We start from the raw sequence: 21,137 nt of genomic DNA, 5'->3' as shown, positions 1-21,137 counted from the left end.
CGTTTGGGTTCCGCCAAATATAACTCAATGGGATATCGTCTTTGACTTCGACGACATCGTGAGAGTCATAAAGAACTTGCATGCCTCTAGGGCCCCTGGCCCGGATGGACTCACGAATTTTACGCTCAAACAGCACCCAGAAGAATGGGCAGCCTTCTGTGAGACGTTATTTAACAGGATCCTCAAGAGTCGTAAGACCCCGGCCTCATGGAAATCGGCTGTGATTATACCCATCTTCAAAAAAGGAGACCGCAGAAACCCCAAAAATTATAGACCCATTGCCCTACTTGACGTCCTAGGGAAAGTGTATGCCTCCCTCCTCCAGCAACAACTCCTTGAATGGTCCGCCAAGTCTAATCGGGTCGACCCAAGACAGACTGGCTTCGTCAAGGGCGTGGGGTGCGGTGTCAACTTACTCCTATTAAATCTATTGAAAATGGAAGCTCTTCGAGTAAACTCCAAGGTCTACCTTGCACTAGTTGACCTATCGCAGGCATTCGATAGTATCAACAGAGAATTACTTTGGGAAAAGATGAGCAAGTGGAACTGTCCACCAAGCCTGTTAGCTGCCATCGCGGAACTCCACACAGACACCTCCATTAAAATTAGACTAGACTTAAAGGGAACTCTAACAGCTCCTATTGAGACATCAAGAGGCGTCAAACAAGGCTGTCCTCTGGCGGCAACAATCTTTAACTTGTTCATCTCTGACCTCAAAGACTCCATGATTGGCTTAGTTACGTTTCCACCCAAAATCCACGGCTTGCATGTTGACTACTTAGTCTACGCGGATGACATCATTCTCCTGGATTCCACACCGATAGGTCTCCAACGCAAACTCATCGCTGTGGAAAAATACCTGACAGAGAACTGCTTAAATATCAACAAAGGCAAATGTGAAATCATGGTATTCGAGAACCTGCGTGGAGTAAAAAATAATAAGAAAAAATTCACTTGGTACTTGGGTAAAGATCCAATCACGATCGTGCCAAATACAACATATCTAGGTATGAGATTAAGCGCAAGCAGAAATGACGCGCCCTGGCTGGAATCTGTAAAATGCAAATGTCGGACGCTGGCTTGCCAAGCGTCATTAATTAACAAAAGATTTGGCAAATTCTCCTTAAAGCCTACGATAAATTTCTTTCAGCAGAAAGTAGTTCCGTCCCTGATCTATGGTGGTGAAAACGCGTTTGGATGTGGGAACGAAATATGGAATTCACTGGAAAACATCTTTTGGTCCAAAGTTCTACACCTACCTAAAGGGACCCCAACATCATGTGTAAGGTATGAGCTTGGATACATTTCGATGCAAGCCAGGGTTGCTTGGAACCTCCTAAGTCTGTTCAGAAAAACTAAAGTGTCCAATCCAAAGCCACAAATTGAAATTCTTCATAATTCAGACATCAAGAAAACATCCACTATCTTGTCTCAATGGAATGAGTTGTGCCATGATGTCTTGATTAATTATGACATCTCAATCCAAATGTTAATAGAAAACCCTGATGCTGCGAAAGTGAAATTGTGGAGAAATGATTGGATACACACTTGTAAACAAAGATCGACTTCGCGCACAACCCGGGAAGCCCCTCCTGAGGCAAGAGCGTATGGCACCACTCCGACCTACTTGTCTTGCTTCCCGGACGCATGGTCGAGAAAGCTATACCTACAGTTTAGGTTGAATGTTCTTCCGACCAAAGAGCGCCTTTGTTTTTGGAACCTGGCATTGGCTCCGGACCCCATGTGTCGTCTGTGTAAAACTGAACATGAAACACTCAAGCATTTGACGATGAATTGTCCTGGTCTAGTGAAAGAAAGGAACATTCTCTTCGGGCCTGTGACAAAGAACTATCAGTGCCTGTCCAGAGACGACTGGTGGAAAGCCCTCTTTGTAGAAACTAAAAGGCCACTGCTACACGCATTAGTCATCTTTCTTCGAGCTGTGAAAAATCGATTGGACAGCCTCGTGTTATCTTAGCCGGAGGAGTCATCCGACACACAACTTGGCAATCTTGTACACAGTCCCGAGGCTACGCAAATGAAATAATGAGATGCGGTTTCATGCTGGTTGTAAAAATCTTAAATGTGTCTTTGCTTCTTTTTTAAAGGTTTAGAAAATAAACCATATAAAATAAAAAAAAAAAAAAAAAATTGTTCAAGCATGGATGGCCACACATGGCTTGTGCTTGGACGACAAGACAGAGTTGATAATCCTGGGAACACATATGAACACCAAAAAATGAAGTCAGGAATTCTCTTCCTTCAATATTGATGGAAACCTTATCAGGGTCTCCAAGGAAGTAAAAACCCTCGGTTTCTACTTGGATTCCACACTATCATTCGATAAACAACTTAAATCCTTGGCTTCCACCACCTGCAAACTGATAAGAGCAGGCACGCCTTTCCTCTCTAACAACAGTTGCATGATCTTGGCTAGAGCACTTATCCTCTCCAGGATCGACTACTGTAATGCCCTTTACAGTGGTGCCAACAAATCAACCATCCAGAAACTACAAACACTCAAACAATGCTTTGCGAGCCACACTGGGCATAAATAAAAGGGCACACATTTCTACCATTAGACGTCAACACACATGGCTATCTACAAACCACAAAATTCAATTAAAAATGATCTCCTTGACACACAAAGCTCTTAACAACGCTGCCCCAAGCTACCTCACGAACAAAATACAAAAAAAACCTCCAACAGACCAACGAGAGCTACTAATACTAACTGTCTGGTAGTACCTAGATTTAAACTAACCACGGTCGGTGGGAATAGTTTCCCTGTGAAGGCGGCCAAAACCTGGAATCTATTACCTAACAATCTAAGAGCAGATCAGCCGTACCCACTATTCAGAAGGAATGCCATCCAATATCTTATCTCCAACGACCACTAGACAATAGGTTTATAGTATTCTCAGACCTGACACTGGTCCCTCTCCTCTGTCTTACGACATTTCGACCTCTCCTGTCTTACGACATTATGCGTACCATCCTCTATGGAACTCATCGACTTGCACGACGATGGTCCTGCACATTTGTATACTATTACTGTATCCTGTATAATTTGTATAACTTGCATAGTATCTATAATATCCATTACTGTATCTTGTAGAATATGTATAACTTTCACTGTATCCTGTATAATCTGTAACGATGTAAGCTTCGCATTATCCTACCTGCTGCGCCCTTCTACCTATGGGTCTGGAGCGCATTAGAAATAAAACAAACAAACAAACTTCTGGCAAAGGTACACTGCCTCAGCAGTGCCCAAATGACCCCAGTCTGCAATTGCAAGTCATTGCTGGGGATGTTGTCATGGTGCATCCCTTTGATCACTCACTGCAGGCTGCGCATGCAGCTGGTGCAGGAATTCGTGTACGCCCGATAGATACATGCATAAGGGTCCTGAAACGATCACATCATTCTGACACAAGCTTTCAAACGGAGCCTTCACTGGTGGTTGGTGAGGGAACATCTGGTGAAGAGTGCTGCATTCAGGCTGCAGGACCATCTCAACAGATGCCTCCCTGGAGGGCTGGGGCGCCCACTGTCAGAACCAACACACAAGAGGCCTCTGGCCCGAAGAGGAAAAGAGCCTGCTCATCAACCTTCTAAGGTTGCAGGTGATTATTCTGCACCCTGAAGTCCTTCCTCCCCCCCTACTGGCAGGGAAAGTGATACAGGTCTACATCAACAATACAACATCAGTGTTTTATGTCCTCAAGCAAGGGAGAACCAGGTCCCAACAGCTATCCAAGGAAGGTGGGAGCTGCACGAGGATCAACTTAACCTGTTGTTCCAGACTTGAGGCACACCGGAGATCAACCTTTTTGCCACCCATGACAACAGTAGGTGCAAGAGTTTCGCCAGCCGATTCCCCCATCCAGAGAGCTTGGGGGACGCCTTTGCATTTCCATTGGAGGGAAAGTTCCTGTATGCATTTTCACCGATCCTGCTGGTGCCTCGACTCATCCACACCTTCAGATCATATCTGTGCAAACTGATATTAGTGGCGCCTGCATGGCCAGGTACTTTGACCTCGTCAGCTGCTCCTCTCAAGTTGAATCCACACCAGGCTCTCCTGTCCAGGAACCAAGGGGCATTGCTGCACCCCAACCCAGCCGCACTCAATCTGATGGCCTGGCTCCTGTGTTTTTAGAGTTCGGATCCTTGTCACTCTTACAAGACTGCCAAGAGGTCCTACCCAGCAGAGGAGCTCTGTCGTCTTTGAAATGCTACAAGAGCAAGTGGATGGGTTTCAGGTGTGGTTCAGGAGCCAGCAGTTGGGGCCTCATGCTGTCCGGCCACAAGACATTTTGCCTCATTTGTTATCCTTTGATTGGTCAGGGCTTGACTCATTCTTCTATCAAAGTGCACCTGGCTGCAATTTCCAGATACGTTATGCAGGCATGCCATCCCTGTGGTCCCACTGGCTAGTGAAGGAATTCTTGCACGGCTTGTTCATGTCTTTTCCACCCATCCTTGGCCCTGCGCCAGCGTGGGAACTGAATGTGCTGCTCATGAAACCGCCTTTCGAGACTATGCACCAGACATCCGTCAAGCATCTTTCCCGGAGAACCGCTTTCTTGGAGGCCATAACATCGGCCTGGCAGGTGGGTGAAATAAAGGCATTTTCCTGCAAACCGCCTTACTTGATGTTTCACAAGGAGAGGCTATCCTTCGTACTAACCTGACCTTTATGCCTAAGGTGCCATCCTTCCAACTGAATGAACCAGTGGTTTTGCCAGTGGTCTTCAGCACTCCAGCGTCTCCAGCAGAGCGAGGAATGCAAACGCTTGACGTGGTGCCACACCCTCAAGATCAATTGTTTGTGTCTTTTAGACCTACTGGGCCTGGGAAGGCTCTCAGTCTTCCATTTCAATGTGTATTGCGGCCTGCACTTCCTTTTGCCATCAACGGGCCAACTGGCCACTTCCAGGAAGGCCCGAAGCTCACTCCACTAGAGCAGTAGATGCTACCACTGCCTTCCTCTCAGGGATTCCGCTGCCTGACATCTGCCATGCAGCCATCTATTCGCCAGAAAAAGTTTGAGTTGGCCAGTTGGTTCTGAGGAACCTTTGTGCATGAGGTTAGTAAGTCTCCAGTGGCAATTTGTGCTGGTAGCCTGCCTCTGTCTGTATGTTTTGTTTATTAATACTGCTTTGTAATCTATTTGCAGCATGTGAATCTGATGATCCAATGCTGGAGAAGGACTAAGTTACTTACCCGTAACTCCAGTTCGAGGGGATTGGGTCCTCTGTCGTATTCCATATCTATGACCGTAATCATCACAGCTGTGCTGCTTCGGAAAATCTTTCTGCATCCTCCGTCGATGACGTCGATAAGCCGTCCTCGAGGACCTCCTCCTCCGACGTCACCAAATGTTATAAGTAGGACGCACGCTTCGCTTCGGAGATCTCGGCGCGCCTCAACTCTTTGGAGTTTCTGTTCTTTCGGTTCTTCGAACCTGTTCGTCTGTGAAGTATTGTCGGGATGTCTTCCTCTTCTTCCACCCTGGGTCCGGGCTTCAAGAAGTGTGGGGCCTGCGGGTCCAAGGAATGGGCTTCCTTGGGGAAGAAAATGTTGGCGATTCTTGAATCTCAGGGCCCCGGTCCGTCCACGCCTCCCAGAGGGGTCAGTCCTGACCGTACATAAAACACCACTCATACGCCTTCGGGCTTGGGTGGTCGGCATGATTCGCGGGAGAGGTCCTGCTCGGACAAGGGGAATCGTTCCAGTCATGCCCGTTCCAGGTCCCGGTCCTCGATGGGATCGGCGCCCAGGCTGTCGAAGGACACGCTCGGGGCTCCGCCCTCAAGGCCTGTGTCAAAGCCGTCGGCGCCGCGCTCGACGTCTATGCCGATTCACTCAACGCCTTTCAAGGCTGTGGTGTCGGAGGTACCCCGTGGCACAGGGGAACCCCCTAGAAAGGCTCTGGCCAAGGCAAAACATGTCTTTCTCCCGTATTCTTTGCCTACTTTCCAGCCTATGGAGTATATTTCCGAGGTGGAAGAGGGTTCTGAAGATGGGTTGGTTCCGGACACGGTGCCAGATGAGAGGACTTGCGTCAGTCACTGCATGACGCCAGTGGTCTGGACACCTCTCCGGAGGTGGAGTTCTGTAGGCCTGAGCCTGGCACCCATGTTGAGTCATCGTACCGGCGCCTTATGTCGAGGGCCACAGACTACTTGGGTTGGTCAGCGCCCCCAGTTGATTTTGTGAAGGATGACCTGACGGATATCCTCGACCAAGGTCCACCCACTGACCCGGTACTGCCGTTCCATATGGCTCTGTAAAGAAGGGTGGCAGCGGCTTGGACTGCTCCGGAGAGTCTCCCGGCAGTGGGCAAGACTTTGCCGCGAAAATACTGCCCAGCCAGCAGTGACCCCTGCTACTTGACCAAGCACCCCACTCCGGAGAGTTTGGTGTTCAGGCGGCTACAGCCCCAGCAAAGCAGGCGTCTTATCCTACCATCCGTCCTGATAGGGACGACAAGCGTTTTGATGGCTGGGCGAAGAAGTGTTTTCTTCAGGTGGTATGGCTCTTCAGGCGGCCCACTCCGTATGTGCCTTGTCACGTTTCACGCACCCTCTGTGGAACTGTATTTCATTAGCGGCTGAAGATATTCCCGAAGGGGACGAACGGGATGGTTTTCTTGCTCCTATTCAGGATGGCAAGGATGCCATGTGTGAGTCAGTTCAGTCGGGTTTGTTCATGGCAAACTGTCAGCTGGTCCATGGTTGCGAGCACCGTGATGGGCAGGTTTGCGTGGTTGAGGAAGTCGGGGTTTGCTCCTGATGTGCAAGCCAGGCTGCTCAACATGCCCTTTGATGGTGAACATCTTTTTGACAGCAAGGCTGACGAGAGCCTTGAGAGTTTGCAGACCTCCAAAGCTGCAGCAAAATCGTTGGGCACTGCAATCCGCCAACCTCCGCCTTTTCGTCCTAGGGGACAGCATTGGAGGGGAGGTTCCTTTCGTTATTACTAATCCTTAGCGAGAGGAGCTGCAAGTCAAAGGGGAAACCCGTAGGCGTGCCAGAGGTGGAAAACAAGGTACTCGAGTTGCCAAGGCCGCGCGAGCAGTTGCCTCGTTGCCCTCAAGCAATGCCACAGCCACTTCTGCTCAGTCATGAGGCCCATGCTTCGCCGGTTGGGGGGGGGGGCTGGGGCAGCATCTTGTAGAATGGCGTGCCATTACTTCAGATGTGTGTGTTCTGGAGCTCATAACCCACTGCTACTGTCTTCCTTTCCGGCAGAGGCCTCACGACAATCCTTCAGGGAATCTCTCTTTGAAGAGTCCGGATCCGCTCCTTGTGCCGGAATTTTCATCCCTGTTGGAGAAAGGCGCCATAGAACTGGTGCCTGGAGCACAGAGGAACAAGGGATAGTATTCCCCTTATTTTTTTGATTTCGAAGAAAGAGGGGGGGTGGGAGGGGATTGAGACCGATCATGGACCTGCACGGTTTGAACAAACTCCTAAGGAAGGACAAGTTCAAAATGGTTGCTCTTTCTCAAGTCCTCCAGGCCCTTCAACTTCAGGACTGGTTGGTGTCTCTCGACCTCAAGGACGCTTATTTTCATGTGCCGATCCATCCCAAGCAGTACCTGAGGTTCGCGGTTGGCGACTCGCACTTTCAGTTTTGGGTCCTGCCATTCGGATTGACCTCCGCCCCGAGAGTCTTCACCAAGCTCATGGTAGTGGTGGCAGCGCATCTCAGGAAAGGGGGGATTCACGTCTACCCCTACCTGGACGATTTGTTGTTCCGGACGCGCTCTCCTGAGCAAGTCCTAGATCATCTGTCCGTCACCTGCCACTCCCTCCACAAGCTGGGCTTCTCCCTCAACTTAAAGAAGTCCCACTTGACACCAACTCAAAGGCTCGACACGTCCCTGGGGCACACGTCCCTGGGGCAGTGTTTTTCTCCCCAGGTGAGGGCTCATCACATTCAGCAGATTGTGCACAAGTTCCAACATGCCCAGAGTCTCCCTGCGTTCGAGTTCTTGAGATTGCTCGGCCTCGGGGCATCCTGCATTATTCTGGTGCCAGAGGCCAGGTTGCGGATGAGATCTTTGCAATGGGCACTCAAGCTCCAGTGGTCTCAGTCCTCCGGCAGGATGTCGTACCCTGTTCAGGTTCCGTCGTCGGTCGCCCAGGACCTTCTGTGGTGGGCCGTCGAAGGCTATCTGATGAAGGGGGGCTCCTTTTTGGCCACCCTGGCCAGAGGTGACGATCGTGACGGACGCATCCCTCGCGGGATGGGGAGCTCATGCCAACGAGTTGAGTCAGCGGTCGTTGGTCTCCATCGGAGTCCAGACTCCATATCAATCTGTTGGAGCTGAGGGCCGTCAGGCTTGCCCTGAAGGCTTTTCTGCCGACTGCGAGGAATGAATGTCGCAATTCTGATGGACAATACATTGGGCATGCACTACCTCAACAAAAAGGGGGGGGGCATGGTCACTTCCTCTGTGTAGGGAGGCGATGCAGCTCTGGTTCTGGGCCATCCAGCAGGAAATTTCCATCTCGGCAGTTCATCTGGCCGGAGACGAAAACGAGACGGCGGACGCTCTGAGCAGGCTTAGCACGATCTCTCGTGAGTGGGAGCTGGCTCAGGAGATTCTCCTGGAGATCTTCGCCCTTTGGAGGACCCCTCAAGTCGATCTCTTCACCTCCAGTGTCAACTGGAAGTGCAAAAGGTTCTGCTCGTGGGAATTTCCTCCAAACGGAGCCTTAGGGGACGCGTTCGTGGTGAAGTGGTCCTTTCCCCTGCTGTACGAGTTTCCTCCAGTCCCCGTCATTCCGCAAGAGCTGCGGAGGTTACGGAGGTTCTGTTCCCAGATGATCCTCATTGCTCCGGCATGGGCCTGGAGGACGTGGTACCCGGACCTTATGGACTTGTCCATCTGCCCTCCGCATCGTCTTCCCTACCGAGACAATCTGCTCTCACGGGAGTGGGGTCATGTTCTCCTTCCAGAGGTCAGATCCCTCAACCTTCACACTTGGCTTCTGAAAGGTTGATGAATAAGGATTGGGACCACCCTGAAGACGTGATGGAGGTGTTGCTTTCAGCCAGATGGCTGGCAACAAAGTCCCTGTACCGTTGCCGTTGAAGTTCTGCGACTGGTGCAGCGTTCTGAAAGTGGATCCTTTTTCATGTGACATTCATGTCGTTCTGTCTTTTTTGCTTTCTTTGGCCCACAAGGGCTTGCAAGTGGGTACCATTAAAGGTTAGCTGGCGGCGCTGTCTATATTTAAGCGCTCGTCTGAGGAGTGCTCTTATTTTAAAATCCCTTTTATTTCTCAGTTTCTGAAAGGGCTCACTAATGTGCTCCCTCCATCACCTTTCCGCGTGCCAGGTTGGGATCTGAACCGTGTTCTCAAGTTTCTAATGGGTGCTTCCTTTGAGCCTTTGCATTCTTGTCCGTTGAGACTGTTAACACTTAAAACTGTGTTTTTAGTTGCGGTCACTTCCGCTCGCAGAGTGAGTGAGTTACAGGCACTTTCAGTTAAGCCACCCTTCACTGTGTTTCATAAGGACAGGGTTGTCCTTAGAGTTCGTCCTTCCTTTCTTCCGAAGGTGGTGTCGGAATTTCATTTAAGCCAGAAGGTTATTCTTCCGGCATTTTATCCTCCTCCACATCCTGATAAGGAAGAGGAGAGGCTCCATAGGCTGGATCCTAGAAGAGCTTTAAGCTTCTACATTTCACGCATGTCCTGGGTCAGAGTGGACGATCAACTCTTTATTGGTTACGCTGGAAGGCGTTTGGGACAAGCTGTTCTATCGAGACAAAGTCTGCCTAGTATCATCTTGGCAATTTCCGAATGTTACCGCTTGGCGGGTAAGAACGCTCCGGTAGGCTTACGGGCCCATTCTACCAGGGGTATGGCTGCCTCTACTGCCGTACAGAGGGGTTTCCTATTCGTAACATCTGTGATGCAGCCACCTGGGCTTCAGTCCATACTTTTGTACGTCACTACTCCCTCGATTCTATCCGGGGGCAGGATCTGGTCTTTGGCAAGGCGGTCCTTTACTCTGCAATTTGATTGGGCATTCTAAATTTGTATATTCTAAATTCTTTTCCCACCGCTTGCATTGGTACTGCTTTAGGAGTCTGTCATGGATATGGAATACGTCGGAGGACCTAATTGTAACGCTCACCTGATTCCCACGGAGGCGCTGGTCTAGGCAGGAAGGTGTCTGTGACTCGAAAAGTGATGTGCAGGACTCGATTGGCTTCTGGGGCTGAGCCTCTTTGCACTGTGTGTCGAACTCGAAGGGTGAGATTTCTGCAGGTGAAAGAATATGGGGGTTAATGATCTGGGCTGTTGAGTGTCCCTCTCTCCCTCTCCCTCTCTCTCTCTTCCTAGCTTCTCCGTAGAGCCCCCAGGTCAACGTGCTCACCTTAGATAGGTGAATGCTGGACTCTCCATCTGCGTCTGGTGCAGGGTGCCGTTGCCAGTTCCTTCACTGGGTGAAACGTAGGCCTCTTGACATCAGAGGATCGCTACCGCTGTTAACTGCACGAGCGGTGAGTTTCCAGACACCTTTTTAGTCCTTATAGTCTTTAGGTGTGTGGGCACGTAATATAGAACAGGGCTTGATATGATGCTTTCTCCGATTTGTTTTGCAGGGCTCTTGGAATAGAAGATGGTGTGAAGAGAGCTGGAGCCAGAGCCTTGGGACGAAGCGCTTGGAGATGCGTAAGTAATTGCAAGCGCTCTAACTGTCTCTTTTCTCTTGCAGCTGTGAGTTTGTGCTGAAGAGTTACTGGAAAACGCCGAAGTATTTGCAGGCGTTCTATTGTGGCGAGCGCGATGGGCGTAAGTAAATACCTGTCTAATGTCTTTTCTTTTGTATTTCCGATGCTGGGTCGCAGCGTTGAAAACATCCGGAATGCACAGAGTGCTGGTAAGTAATAACTATGCTTCTGTTTTCACAGGCGAAGATGCAGCGTGAAGAAATGGTCGCTGCCGAAGAATCAGGTGAGGAATGCGCCGCATGTGAAGGTTGCCGTGCTAACCTGTTGTTTCTTAACTTTACAGGTGCTGCTGAAGACTGGATTCAGGAATGGTAAGTATTGTTCTTGCAGGTTCTGCTGAAGACTGGATACAGGAGTGGTAAGTATTGTTCTTGCAGGTTCAGGATCGGAGGAAGAGAAGCTGGAACAGACTCGGTGAGCGTTCTGCTGCAGATGCAGAATAACGCGAAGCACGTTTCATCAATCGGATGTGGTTTAAATAGCCTTGGAGTGATGAGGCGTCTTCCTCCACTGCCCCGCCTAGGTAAGAAAAGAGTTCCTGTTCCAGAAGAGTTCCAGTGTTGTATCCAGGGAGTGGAGCTTGCCCCACCCAGGTAAGAAAGTAGTTCCGGCTTACTGAGGATTCCTATGCAGCTGGTAAGTAAGCAGCATGGTCTGCTGCAGGTAAGTCCACCCAAGCATCTTCATATATATTATGAGCCTGGCGCTTCCAGTGCCGGGACCGATGGCATTGATGAGCATGGCGCCACCGGCGCCAGGACAAGGTCCAAAAGGTCCCAGTGGGGACCGGCTGGTGCCTAGGATTAAGGTTAGGGGCCTGCTTCCAAGGATGTTGGGCTGGTCCTGGCTCCTTGGAAGCAGTGATCATGACAGTACCCCCCTCAAGGCCCCTCCCAAGCGTGTCTTCTCCGGGGGTTTTGGTTTGTCGGGGTGATTCAGATGGAATTTCTTGACCAGACGAGGTGCATGGACATATTCTGAGGGTTCCCAAGACCTTTCCTGGGGGCCGTATCCTTTCCAATCAACCAGATAATATAATTTAGATTTGGAGATTTTGGAGTCTAGGATGTTCTTTACTTCGAATTCGAGTTCTCCATCTACTAAAACGGGTTCCGGGAGTTCGGTCAATCGGGTTTCTGGTTGTACTGGTTTTAGTAAGGAGACATGGAATACGGGATGTATTTTCATATGCGAAGGTAATTCCAATTTGACAGCCACCGGATTAATTATAGCAGAGATGAGATAGGGTCCAAGGTATCTCGGAATGAAGGTGCGGGGTCCTTTTAGAGGCAGGTGCTTAGTGGATAACCAGACCTGATCTCCTACTGCGTGGTGAGGGGCCTCTTTACGGTGTTGATCTGCTCCTTTCTTGAATTGGGCTTTAGCTCTTTGCAGATGGGCAGTGGCTTCCTTAAAAGTACGAGTGATCTCAGAGTGCAAGTGATCCACAGCAGGTGCTTCAATTTCTTGGGGAGAATCCAGGTTCGAGGTTCTAGGATGGTGTCCATATAATCAGAAGGGAGTCTTCCCGGTTCCAGAATGAGTCGAATTGTTATAAGCGTACTCCGCGATCCAAAGGATGTCCTTCCAAGGGTTTTCAGTTTGTTGGAGCATGCAACGTAGATATTGCTCTAGAGTTTGATTTGCCCTCTCGGTTTGTCCGTCAGTTTGGGGATGGTGACTGGTTGAAAGTCTCACATCAATTTGGGCTAAACGACAGCAACTTCGCCAAAAGTGGGAGATGAATTGACTTCCCCTATCGGAGACCAAAACCGAGGGAAAACCGTGTAGCCGAACAATGTTTTCTAAGAATTCTCGGGCCAATACTGAAGCTGAAGGTAGGCCTTTCAGGGGAATGAAGTGAGCCATCTTGGAGAATAGATCCACGACTACTAAAATGGTATTATACCCTGAGCATGGAGGGAAGTCCGTGATGAAATCCATGGACAGGGTATGCCATGGACAGGGAGGGATGTCAAGTGGATGTAGGAGGCCGGCTGGTTTCTCCTTCTGACTTTTATTTTGGGCACATACACCGCAGGAGATCACGAAGTCTCTAATATCCTTCTTCCATGATGGCCACCAGAAATGTCTTTTGACCTTTTCCATGGTTTTGGTAATGCCAGAGTGACCCTCCATTAGTGAGTCGTGATAACAGGAGATCACTTGTTTTTGTATTTTCTCACTGGGCAAGTACAATCGTCCTCGGAAATATGGAAGGTCTTGATCCACAGAGAATTCTTTTCCCTTTAATTGCCAGTCCTGTAATTCGGCCGGAGTTAGGATTGATTTGACTGTAGTCTTGATGTCTTCAAAGGATTGAGCGCTGACCAAGCCCAAAAGCCTTTGTTCTGGAATTATGGGTATTGGTTCTGGATTGGTCAAGTGTTCATCTATTCCCATCCGGGAGAGGGCATCTGCTTTTCCGTTTTTACTGCCTGGTCGATAAGTAATTATAAAGTCAAACTCAGCCAAAAATAGAGCCCAGCGAAGTTGCCTGGAAGACTGAGCTTTGGCCGTCTTCAGGTATTGTAAGTTGCGGTGATCTGTCATTACGGTGACTGTGTCTGGCTCCCAAAAGATAATGCCGCCAGGCTTTAAAGGCCGATCTGATAGCTAAAAGTTCCTTGTCTGTAATTGAATAGTTGATCTCGGGAGCCGAGAATTTGCGAGACCAAAAGGCTACAGGATGTAATTGGTGTGTGACCGGATCTCTTTGTGATAAAACTGCCCCCATAGCTAGACTAGAAGCATCCGTTTCCACGATGTAGGGGAGTTCTGGGCGAGGATGTTTTAGAACAGGTGCAGAAATTAATTTAGCTTTTAAGTCCTGAAAGGCTTGTTCTGCCTCGGTAGACCACTCAAAACGTTTGTTCTTCTTTAACAGAGCGGTGATGGGTTGGACAATTCGAGAGAATTCAGGAATGAATCTACGGTCAAAGTTAGCGAAGCCTAACATGCCTTGAACTCCTTTTACAGAGGTTGGTGAAGGCCACTTGATGATCGCATCGACTTTTTTTGAATCCATAGGGACTCCGTTAGGTGACAATATGAATCCCAGGAACTCAACTTCAGTTACGTTGAAAACGCATTTTTCAAGCTTAGCAAAAAGGTTATGTTGACGTAATCTCTCGAGGACTTCTTTAACGTGTTTCTGATGTTCCTCTTCAGATGATGAATAGACGAGGATGTCATCAATGTATACACCAACACACACATCTATGAGTTCTCTAAGGACATCGTTCATAAAATACTGGAAGGCGTCAGGAGAGTTACAAAGTCCAAAGGGCATAACTCGATACTCAAACAGCCCATACTTGGTGCGGAAGGCCGTCTTCCATTCATCGCCCTCCTTTATTCGTACCAAGTGGTAGGCTCCTCTGAGATCCAACTTTGTATATACATGCGTCTTTGACTTGGTCCAGGAGTTCAGGGATCAAAGGTAACAGGTATCTGTTTTTAACGGTGATCTGATTCAGGGCGCGGTAATCTATACAAGTTCTAAGGTCTCCTTCCTTTTTCGGAACGAAGAACAAAGCCGAGGAAGCTGGAGATTTAGAAGGACGGATAAACCCGTTAGCTAGGTATTGGTCCAGATATTGTCTGAGGTGAAGATTCTCTGGCTCGGTGAGGGCATAAATCCTACTGCAAGGAGGAGTTGTTCCGGGTATCAGATCTATTTGACAGTCGTAAGAACTATGAGGAGGCAGGGTGTTAGCTTGGTCCTTCCGAAAGACGTCCTGGAATTCCTGGTATTCGGGAGGTAATTTGGGAACCTCGGAAGAGATTGCCGCCAGCGAAACATCAGGCCGAGGATAACAAGTGGTAAAACATTCTGGAAACTGAACAGTCTTTGCTCGCCAATCGATCTGAGGATTGTGCTTCTCTAATCAAGGAATTCCCAGAATGATCTGGAACTGAGGGGCCTTGATCACATCGAACACGATTTTCTCCCGGTGTCCATCTTGGCTCACTAACGTCACTTCTTGGGTGGCGTGCGTTACTGGTCCGGAGGCTATCTCCGTGCCATCCACTGTAGTAATGACGTCTTTTACTGCCTTAGGGACAAGAGGTAGATTCATCCTTGATACCATTTCACGGTCCACATAATTACCGATTGCGCCGCTGTCGATGTAAGCTTCAATTGCATGTAAACGATCCGGACGTTCAGGGCTAATGAGGACCATAGGCACCACGAAATGCGAGGTCACGGGACAGATTTTAACGCTCGGCAAGAGGACCTCTACACTTGTCGGGCTAGGTCGTTTCCCTGCTCAGAATTTGTGGTACTGGTATCTGCGGCTCCTACAGCCTTCTTAGCTGGTTTCACTGGACAGTCTCGAAGAAAGTGCCCCGAGTTTCCGCAATAGAGGCATAATTGCAGCTGTCTTCTTCTTTCCCGCTCTTTTTGGGTTAAAGGTCCTTTCATGCCCCCTATTTAGATGGGTTCCACGGTGTCAGCTCCCCTAGTAGAGGTCTGTGGTTTAGGAAACACTCGGGTATCGAATTTGGAACGATCAGCCTTCCTGTTCTGTAATCTGTGGTCCAATTGGAAAACTAAGTCAATATAGTCTGAGCATTCTTGTGGAGGATTCACAACTTGAGCTAAAACATCCTTGAGCTCTCCACGCAGGCCTCTGTAGAAAAGCGTTATTCTTTTATCCTCAGGCCATTGAGTTTCCACTATAAGTCTGTTGAAAGAAGCAATATAAGTCAAGAGGTCTTGATTACCCTGTCGTAACGAAAGGAGTTCATTGTCCAAGGCCTGCCCTTGTGCATGTCTTGCGAACAGTTTCTCCATGCTGGACTGGAAGGCCTGGAAATCATGAAGAACCGGATCGTCCTGAGTAACTAAAGGGATCGACCAATCTGCGGCACTGCCACTGAGATAAAGCACGAAAGCCACCTTGGTCTGATCTGTTGGGAAGGCATCTGGTCAACATAAGAAGTGTAGGCGGCACTGGTTAATAAACACTGCAAATTTCTTTGGGTCACCAGAAAAGCGTTCGGGCGGAGCCAAAGGCACATTACCAGGTAGATTGATTTGCACTGGATTTGAGGATGCTGAAGGATAACTTCCTCCTGGAGCGGGCAAAGGTGTCTGTCCTGCCTGCGTTTGTAGCAATTGCCTAGCGAGGTCCTCTGTTCGCTCCTTGGATATTATCAGCTCTCTTCTTAGAGAGTTTGTTTCCTGACGAGCCGCATGTACTTCTGCTCTGAGTTCCCCAAGCAATTGGGCCAATTGATCAGTGTCCGAGGTTTCCATTGCGCCTGGGTAGGAGTTTTGTGGTGGCTTTGCGTTCTGTAACGCTCACCTGATTCCCACGGAGGCGCTGGTCTAGGCAGGAAGGTGTCTGTGACTCGAAAAGTGATGTGCAGGACTCGATTGGCTTCTGGGGCTGAGCCTCTTCGCACTGTGTGTCGAACTCGAAGGGTGAGATTTCTGCAGGTGAATGAAAGAATATGGGGGTTAATGATCTGGGCTGTTGAGTGTCCCTCTCTCCCTCTCCCTCTCTCTCTCTTCCTAGCTTCTCCGTAGAGCCCCCAGGTCAGCGTGCTCACCTTAGATAGGTGATTGCTGGACTCTCCATCTGCGTCTGGTGCAGGGTGCCGTTGCCAGTTCCTTCACTGGGTGAAACGTAGGCCTCTTGACATCAGAGGATCGCTACCGCCGTTAACTGCACGAGCGGTTAGTTTCCGGACACCTTTTTAGTCCTTATAGTCTTTAGGTGCGTGGGCACGTAATATAGAACAGGGCTTGATATGATGCTTTCTCCTATTTGTTTTGCAGGGCTCTAGGAATAGAAGATGGTGTGAAGAGAGCTGGAGCCAGAGCCTTGGGACGAAGCGCTTGGAGATGCGTAAGTAATTGCAAGCGCTCTGTCTGTCTCTTTTCTCTTGCAGCTGTGAGTTCGTGCTGAAGTTACTGGAAAACGCCGGAGTATTTGCAGGCGTTCTATTGTGGCGAGCGCGATGGGCGTAAGTAAATACCTGTCTAATGTCTTTTCTTTTGTATTTCAGATGCTGGGTCGCAGCGTTGAAAACATCCGGAATGCACGGAGTGCTGGTAAGTAATAACTATGCTTCTGTTTTCACAGGCGGAGATGCAGCGTGAAGAAATGGTCGCTGCCGATGAATCAGGTGAGGAATGCGCCGCATGTGAAGGTTGCCGGGCTAACCTGTTTCTTATCTTTACAGGTGCTGCTGAAGACTGGATTCAGGAATGGTAAGTATTGTTCTTGCAGGTTCTGCTGAAGACTGGATACAGGAATGGTAAGTATTATTCTTGCAGGTTCAGGATCGGAGGAAGAGAAGCTGGAACAGACTCGGTGAGCGTTCTGCTGCAGATGCAGAATAACGCGAAGCACGTTACATCAATCAGGTGTGGTTTAAATAGCCTTGGAGTGATGAGGCGTCTTCCTCCACGGCCCCGCCTAGGTAAGAAAAGAGTTCTGGCTTACTGAGGATTCCTATGCAGCTGGTAAGTAAGCAGCATGGTCTGCTGCAGGTAAGTCCACCCAAGCATCTTCATATATATTATGAGCCCGGCGCTTCCAGTGCCGGGACCAATGGCATTGATGAGCCTGGCGCCACCGGCGCCAGGACAAGGTCCAAAAGGTCCCAGTGGGGACCGGCTGGTGCCTAGGATTAAGGTTAGGGGCCTGCTTCCAAGGACGTTGGGCTGGTCCTGGATCCTTGGAAGCAGTGATCATGACACTAATCCCCTCGAAGAACAAGTTACTCTTACCTGGTAACGTTCTTTCGATGGGATGGTCCGACGACGTATTCCATATCGCTCCCTTCCTGCTACAGAATTTCTTAGGCGATTGCAGCTTACGTTTCCGCAAGGCTTTCTGTGGTCATACTGCCAGCAGATTGGTGCCACACGTTCTGGGGGAAAAAACTACAACTGAGGCTACGGGCGTTGTGCGTCCTACTTATAACATCTGGTGACCTCGGCCGTCGGAGGAGGTCCTCGAGGACGGCGTATCGACGTCAACGCAGGACGCAGACGGCAAAAGATTTTCCGAAGCAGCACAGCTGTGGCGATTACTGTCATAGATATGGAATACGTCGTCGGACCATCCCATCGAAAGAACGTTACCAGGTAAGAGAGTAACTTGTTCTTCTCCAGCATTGTTCTCTCTAATTCACATGCAACCTTCCCACCTACCCCGCATGGCTCATCTTTTGGCTTGCTACTAACTTGCTCTCGCCGAATCTGAAGATGGCCGACAGGGGAGGAGTTAAGGGAGATTTTCCCAAAATTACTCTACTAGAGCTCAAAAGTGACTAAAAGTTTCAGTTTAAACTGCTGTTACTGAAGATACCCAGCCTGACTGGTCATATTCACAGCATGTGAATCTATGAAAGATACCAATGCTGGAGAACCGGAGTTACAGGTAACCTGTTCCACATTTTACTATAACTTCAAGTGTGGAAGAGTTTCTTTGGGCTAATGTATTGACTGGGTCCATTGTACTTACTGGAGCTCACATCGTCCTCCTAAAATGAGCCTGGCTGCTCGGCCATTCTACCAAACCTGTGGGTAGTTCAGACTTCTACTATGAGTTGGGACCTGTATACCAACGGATAGTTTAGAGAGTCTCACCCTCGGGTAGACTTAAGCAGAACTCCCCGAACACTGAGAACTTAACGTTTTTGACATCTCAACATGGAACTTTGTTTCGAAACCTTGGAAAGGGATTGAAACCCAGGGAAGGGAATCATTACTGCACAAAATTATCCCATCTACAGTTGGAGCTGGGATCCATTGTCCAGAAGAAGGGAGTCATTCTTCTGGGCCAAGAAGATCATTACCTCTTTAGTTTAGTTACGAGTGGAAGGGCTAGAAGCAGGGTTTTGACACGAGACGGTGGACCTTTGGTTTACATGGACATCCTGACTGAATCCTTAGTATTTTTGGTTGAGGCAGGGTTACTGCTGGGAAAGGTAGGTTGTCTCTTTTATTTATCTGATGATAAAGGTTTACGCCAGCAAACATGCCACCTGTGTCAGTCTCCTCCTTCTGCACCCTTACACGACCTATTCCAAACTAAGTTAAACATTTCAAGGGTAGATGTTCAAGGAGAACGCTTTTTGTTTTAGTGGTAATAATTTAATAAAGTATCGGCCCATCAATAAATGTAACACAATCTAGCAAAAACTATACACATTCCGTCCTTGATCGCCTTGCAAAATACGCAAATATGATTTATAGAAGTCTGCATGCTCTTAAAGCAACATGGCTGCATAAATACAGAACTCTTGAATTGGCTCATTTTGATTTTTAAATATAATACTTCTCTTTTATATGTTTACCATTGTTCCAAAATGCACAGTGTTCATTTTAAAAGCATTAGTATACTATCCTATTGCTACACTGGGATTGCTTTTCTTTGAAATCAGACTAGAGTTGCATTTATTTTGTAAACTTTACTTACCTGTTAATGTAGTGCTTCATGGCGTTCCCTTTATTATATTTTATACTAATATAGTGTGTGGACCTTATCTCATTACGTCTTAGTGGAAAGTCTATGCTGTACCCACCCCACCCCACCTCCTTAGCTAGTCGTGGGCGGCTCTGGCACACTACCAGTTTGGGAGACCCGTGTACTCCAAGGATCCTTGGCGAGAGCTTCTGGGCCCTGCGTCGGGACTACCTGCCTAGTGCCCAGACCCCAGGACCTAAGGAAAATCTCCCTAACCCTGTTCCCACTGGGACCAGACACTGTAGCGAGCAGTCGCCTGCCTAATGTGATTAGTTCTTTACTTTGCACCAAATCCCTCAGCACTGCTTATCTGCATTACCAAGCTAGATGAGACAGCTTCTCAGATTACTACAACTGTAGTGGTTCTGAAAATCCTCCCTACGGTAGCCATTAACCTATAAACATGGAGTTAAACCCTGATGATACTTTCTGAAATGTAAAAACATTATTCCTCAACACAAAGCCTTAATCATTGTGCAATGTTTTATATTATGCAGGCCTGTCTAGCCCTCAGTTATGCATCACATTACAGAAAATAAATTTCGAGGGGATTGGGTCCGACGACGTATTCCATATCTATGACTGGTAATGTCAACAGCTGTGCTGCGTCGGAAAATCTTCTGCGTCGATGCGCTGTCCCCGAGGACGACGGCCGACGTCACCCGATGTGATAAGTAGGACGCATGTAGCCTCAGTTCCGTTTTTTCCGTGAACGTGTTTGCTTCGTGAATCTCGGTACGCCTCGACTCTTTGGAGTTTGCTGTATTCTTCTTGGTTCGTTGAACCTGTTTGGTTTTTGTGAAGACCTGTTCGTGGCGATGTCTATTTCGTCTTCAACCCCGCGTCCGGGCTTCAAGAAATGCAGTGACTGTGGGTCCAAGATGTCGGTCACGGACTCGCACAATGCCTGCCTCTGGTGCCTCGGGGAGGCCCACGATACGGACGACTGTGTCGAATGCCAGTCGCTCGCGGCCAAGGCCTTACGGGAGCGCAAGAAGTTGTCAGTAGGTCGGGTGTCTAAGCCCCAGAAGTCGAGGTCTACGGGGCTTTCGACGGATGACTCGAGAGGCGACTCTCCACGTCATCGTCGGAAGTCCAGTGGGTCTCTTGCCAGGAGTCGGTCTCGCCACTCCTCCGCCTCTTCGAGGCATTCCCGGAAGCGCCGGCATCGGTCACCTTCCCCGTCCTCTCCCGAGGACTCAGCCCGTCGGCGGGTCGCTTATCCCACCATGAAAGCGACACCGGGGGAAATGGGCTTCCTTCGGGAAGCAGATGTTAGCGATTCTTGAATCGCAGGGAACTGGTCCGTCCGCGCCTCCGAGTGGGGTCGGTCGGCGCCGGTCGAGATACACCGCTCGTACGCCTTTGGGCTCGGGTGGTCGGCACGGCTCACGGGAAAGGTCTCGCTCGGACAAGCGTAGCCGTTCTTGCCATGCCCGTTCCAGGTCCCGGTCCTCAACGCGCTCGAGACTGCATGATCCTGTGACGTCTTCGAAGAAGACGTCAACGCCTGTGGCGTTGAGGTCGACGATTTCTCTCGAGGCTCCGCCTCCAAGGGGGTCGTCGGCGCCCAGGTCGTCGACAGACACGCTCGAGCTCCGGCTTTGAGGCCTGTGTCGATGCTGGCGGCGCTGACGTCGACACAGATTCTCTCAGCGCCGACTCGTTCGGCGCCCTCGATGCCTTTCGAGGCGGTGGTGTCGGAGGGGCCCCGTGGCACAGGGTTAGCCCCTAGAAAGGCTCTGGCTAAGGTCAGGCATAGCTTTGGTCCCCAGGTGTCTTCCTCTCACCGCCTGGAGTACATTTCAGAGGGTGATGAAGGCTCTGATGAAGACTTGGTTCCGGTTATGGTACCAGATGAGCTTATCTCGGGCCATAGT

At 49.3% G+C, this 21,137-nt stretch overlaps 1 protein-coding gene across 1 annotated transcript in view; it reads left to right on the top strand.

The window, feature by feature from the left end:
- PTK7 (protein tyrosine kinase 7 (inactive)) overlaps positions 1 to 21,137 on the top strand; it is a 998,735-nt gene that overhangs the window by 784,163 nt on the left and 193,435 nt on the right. The window lies entirely within an intron of this gene.

This window comes from Ambystoma mexicanum, chromosome 4q (genome assembly GCF_040938575.1).
Source record: "Ambystoma mexicanum isolate Mex_15411 chromosome 4q, UKY_AmexF1_1, whole genome shotgun sequence".
Classification (NCBI taxonomy): Eukaryota; Metazoa; Chordata; class Amphibia; order Caudata; family Ambystomatidae; genus Ambystoma; species Ambystoma mexicanum.
This window is presented reverse-complemented; position numbering and strand designations above follow the sequence as displayed.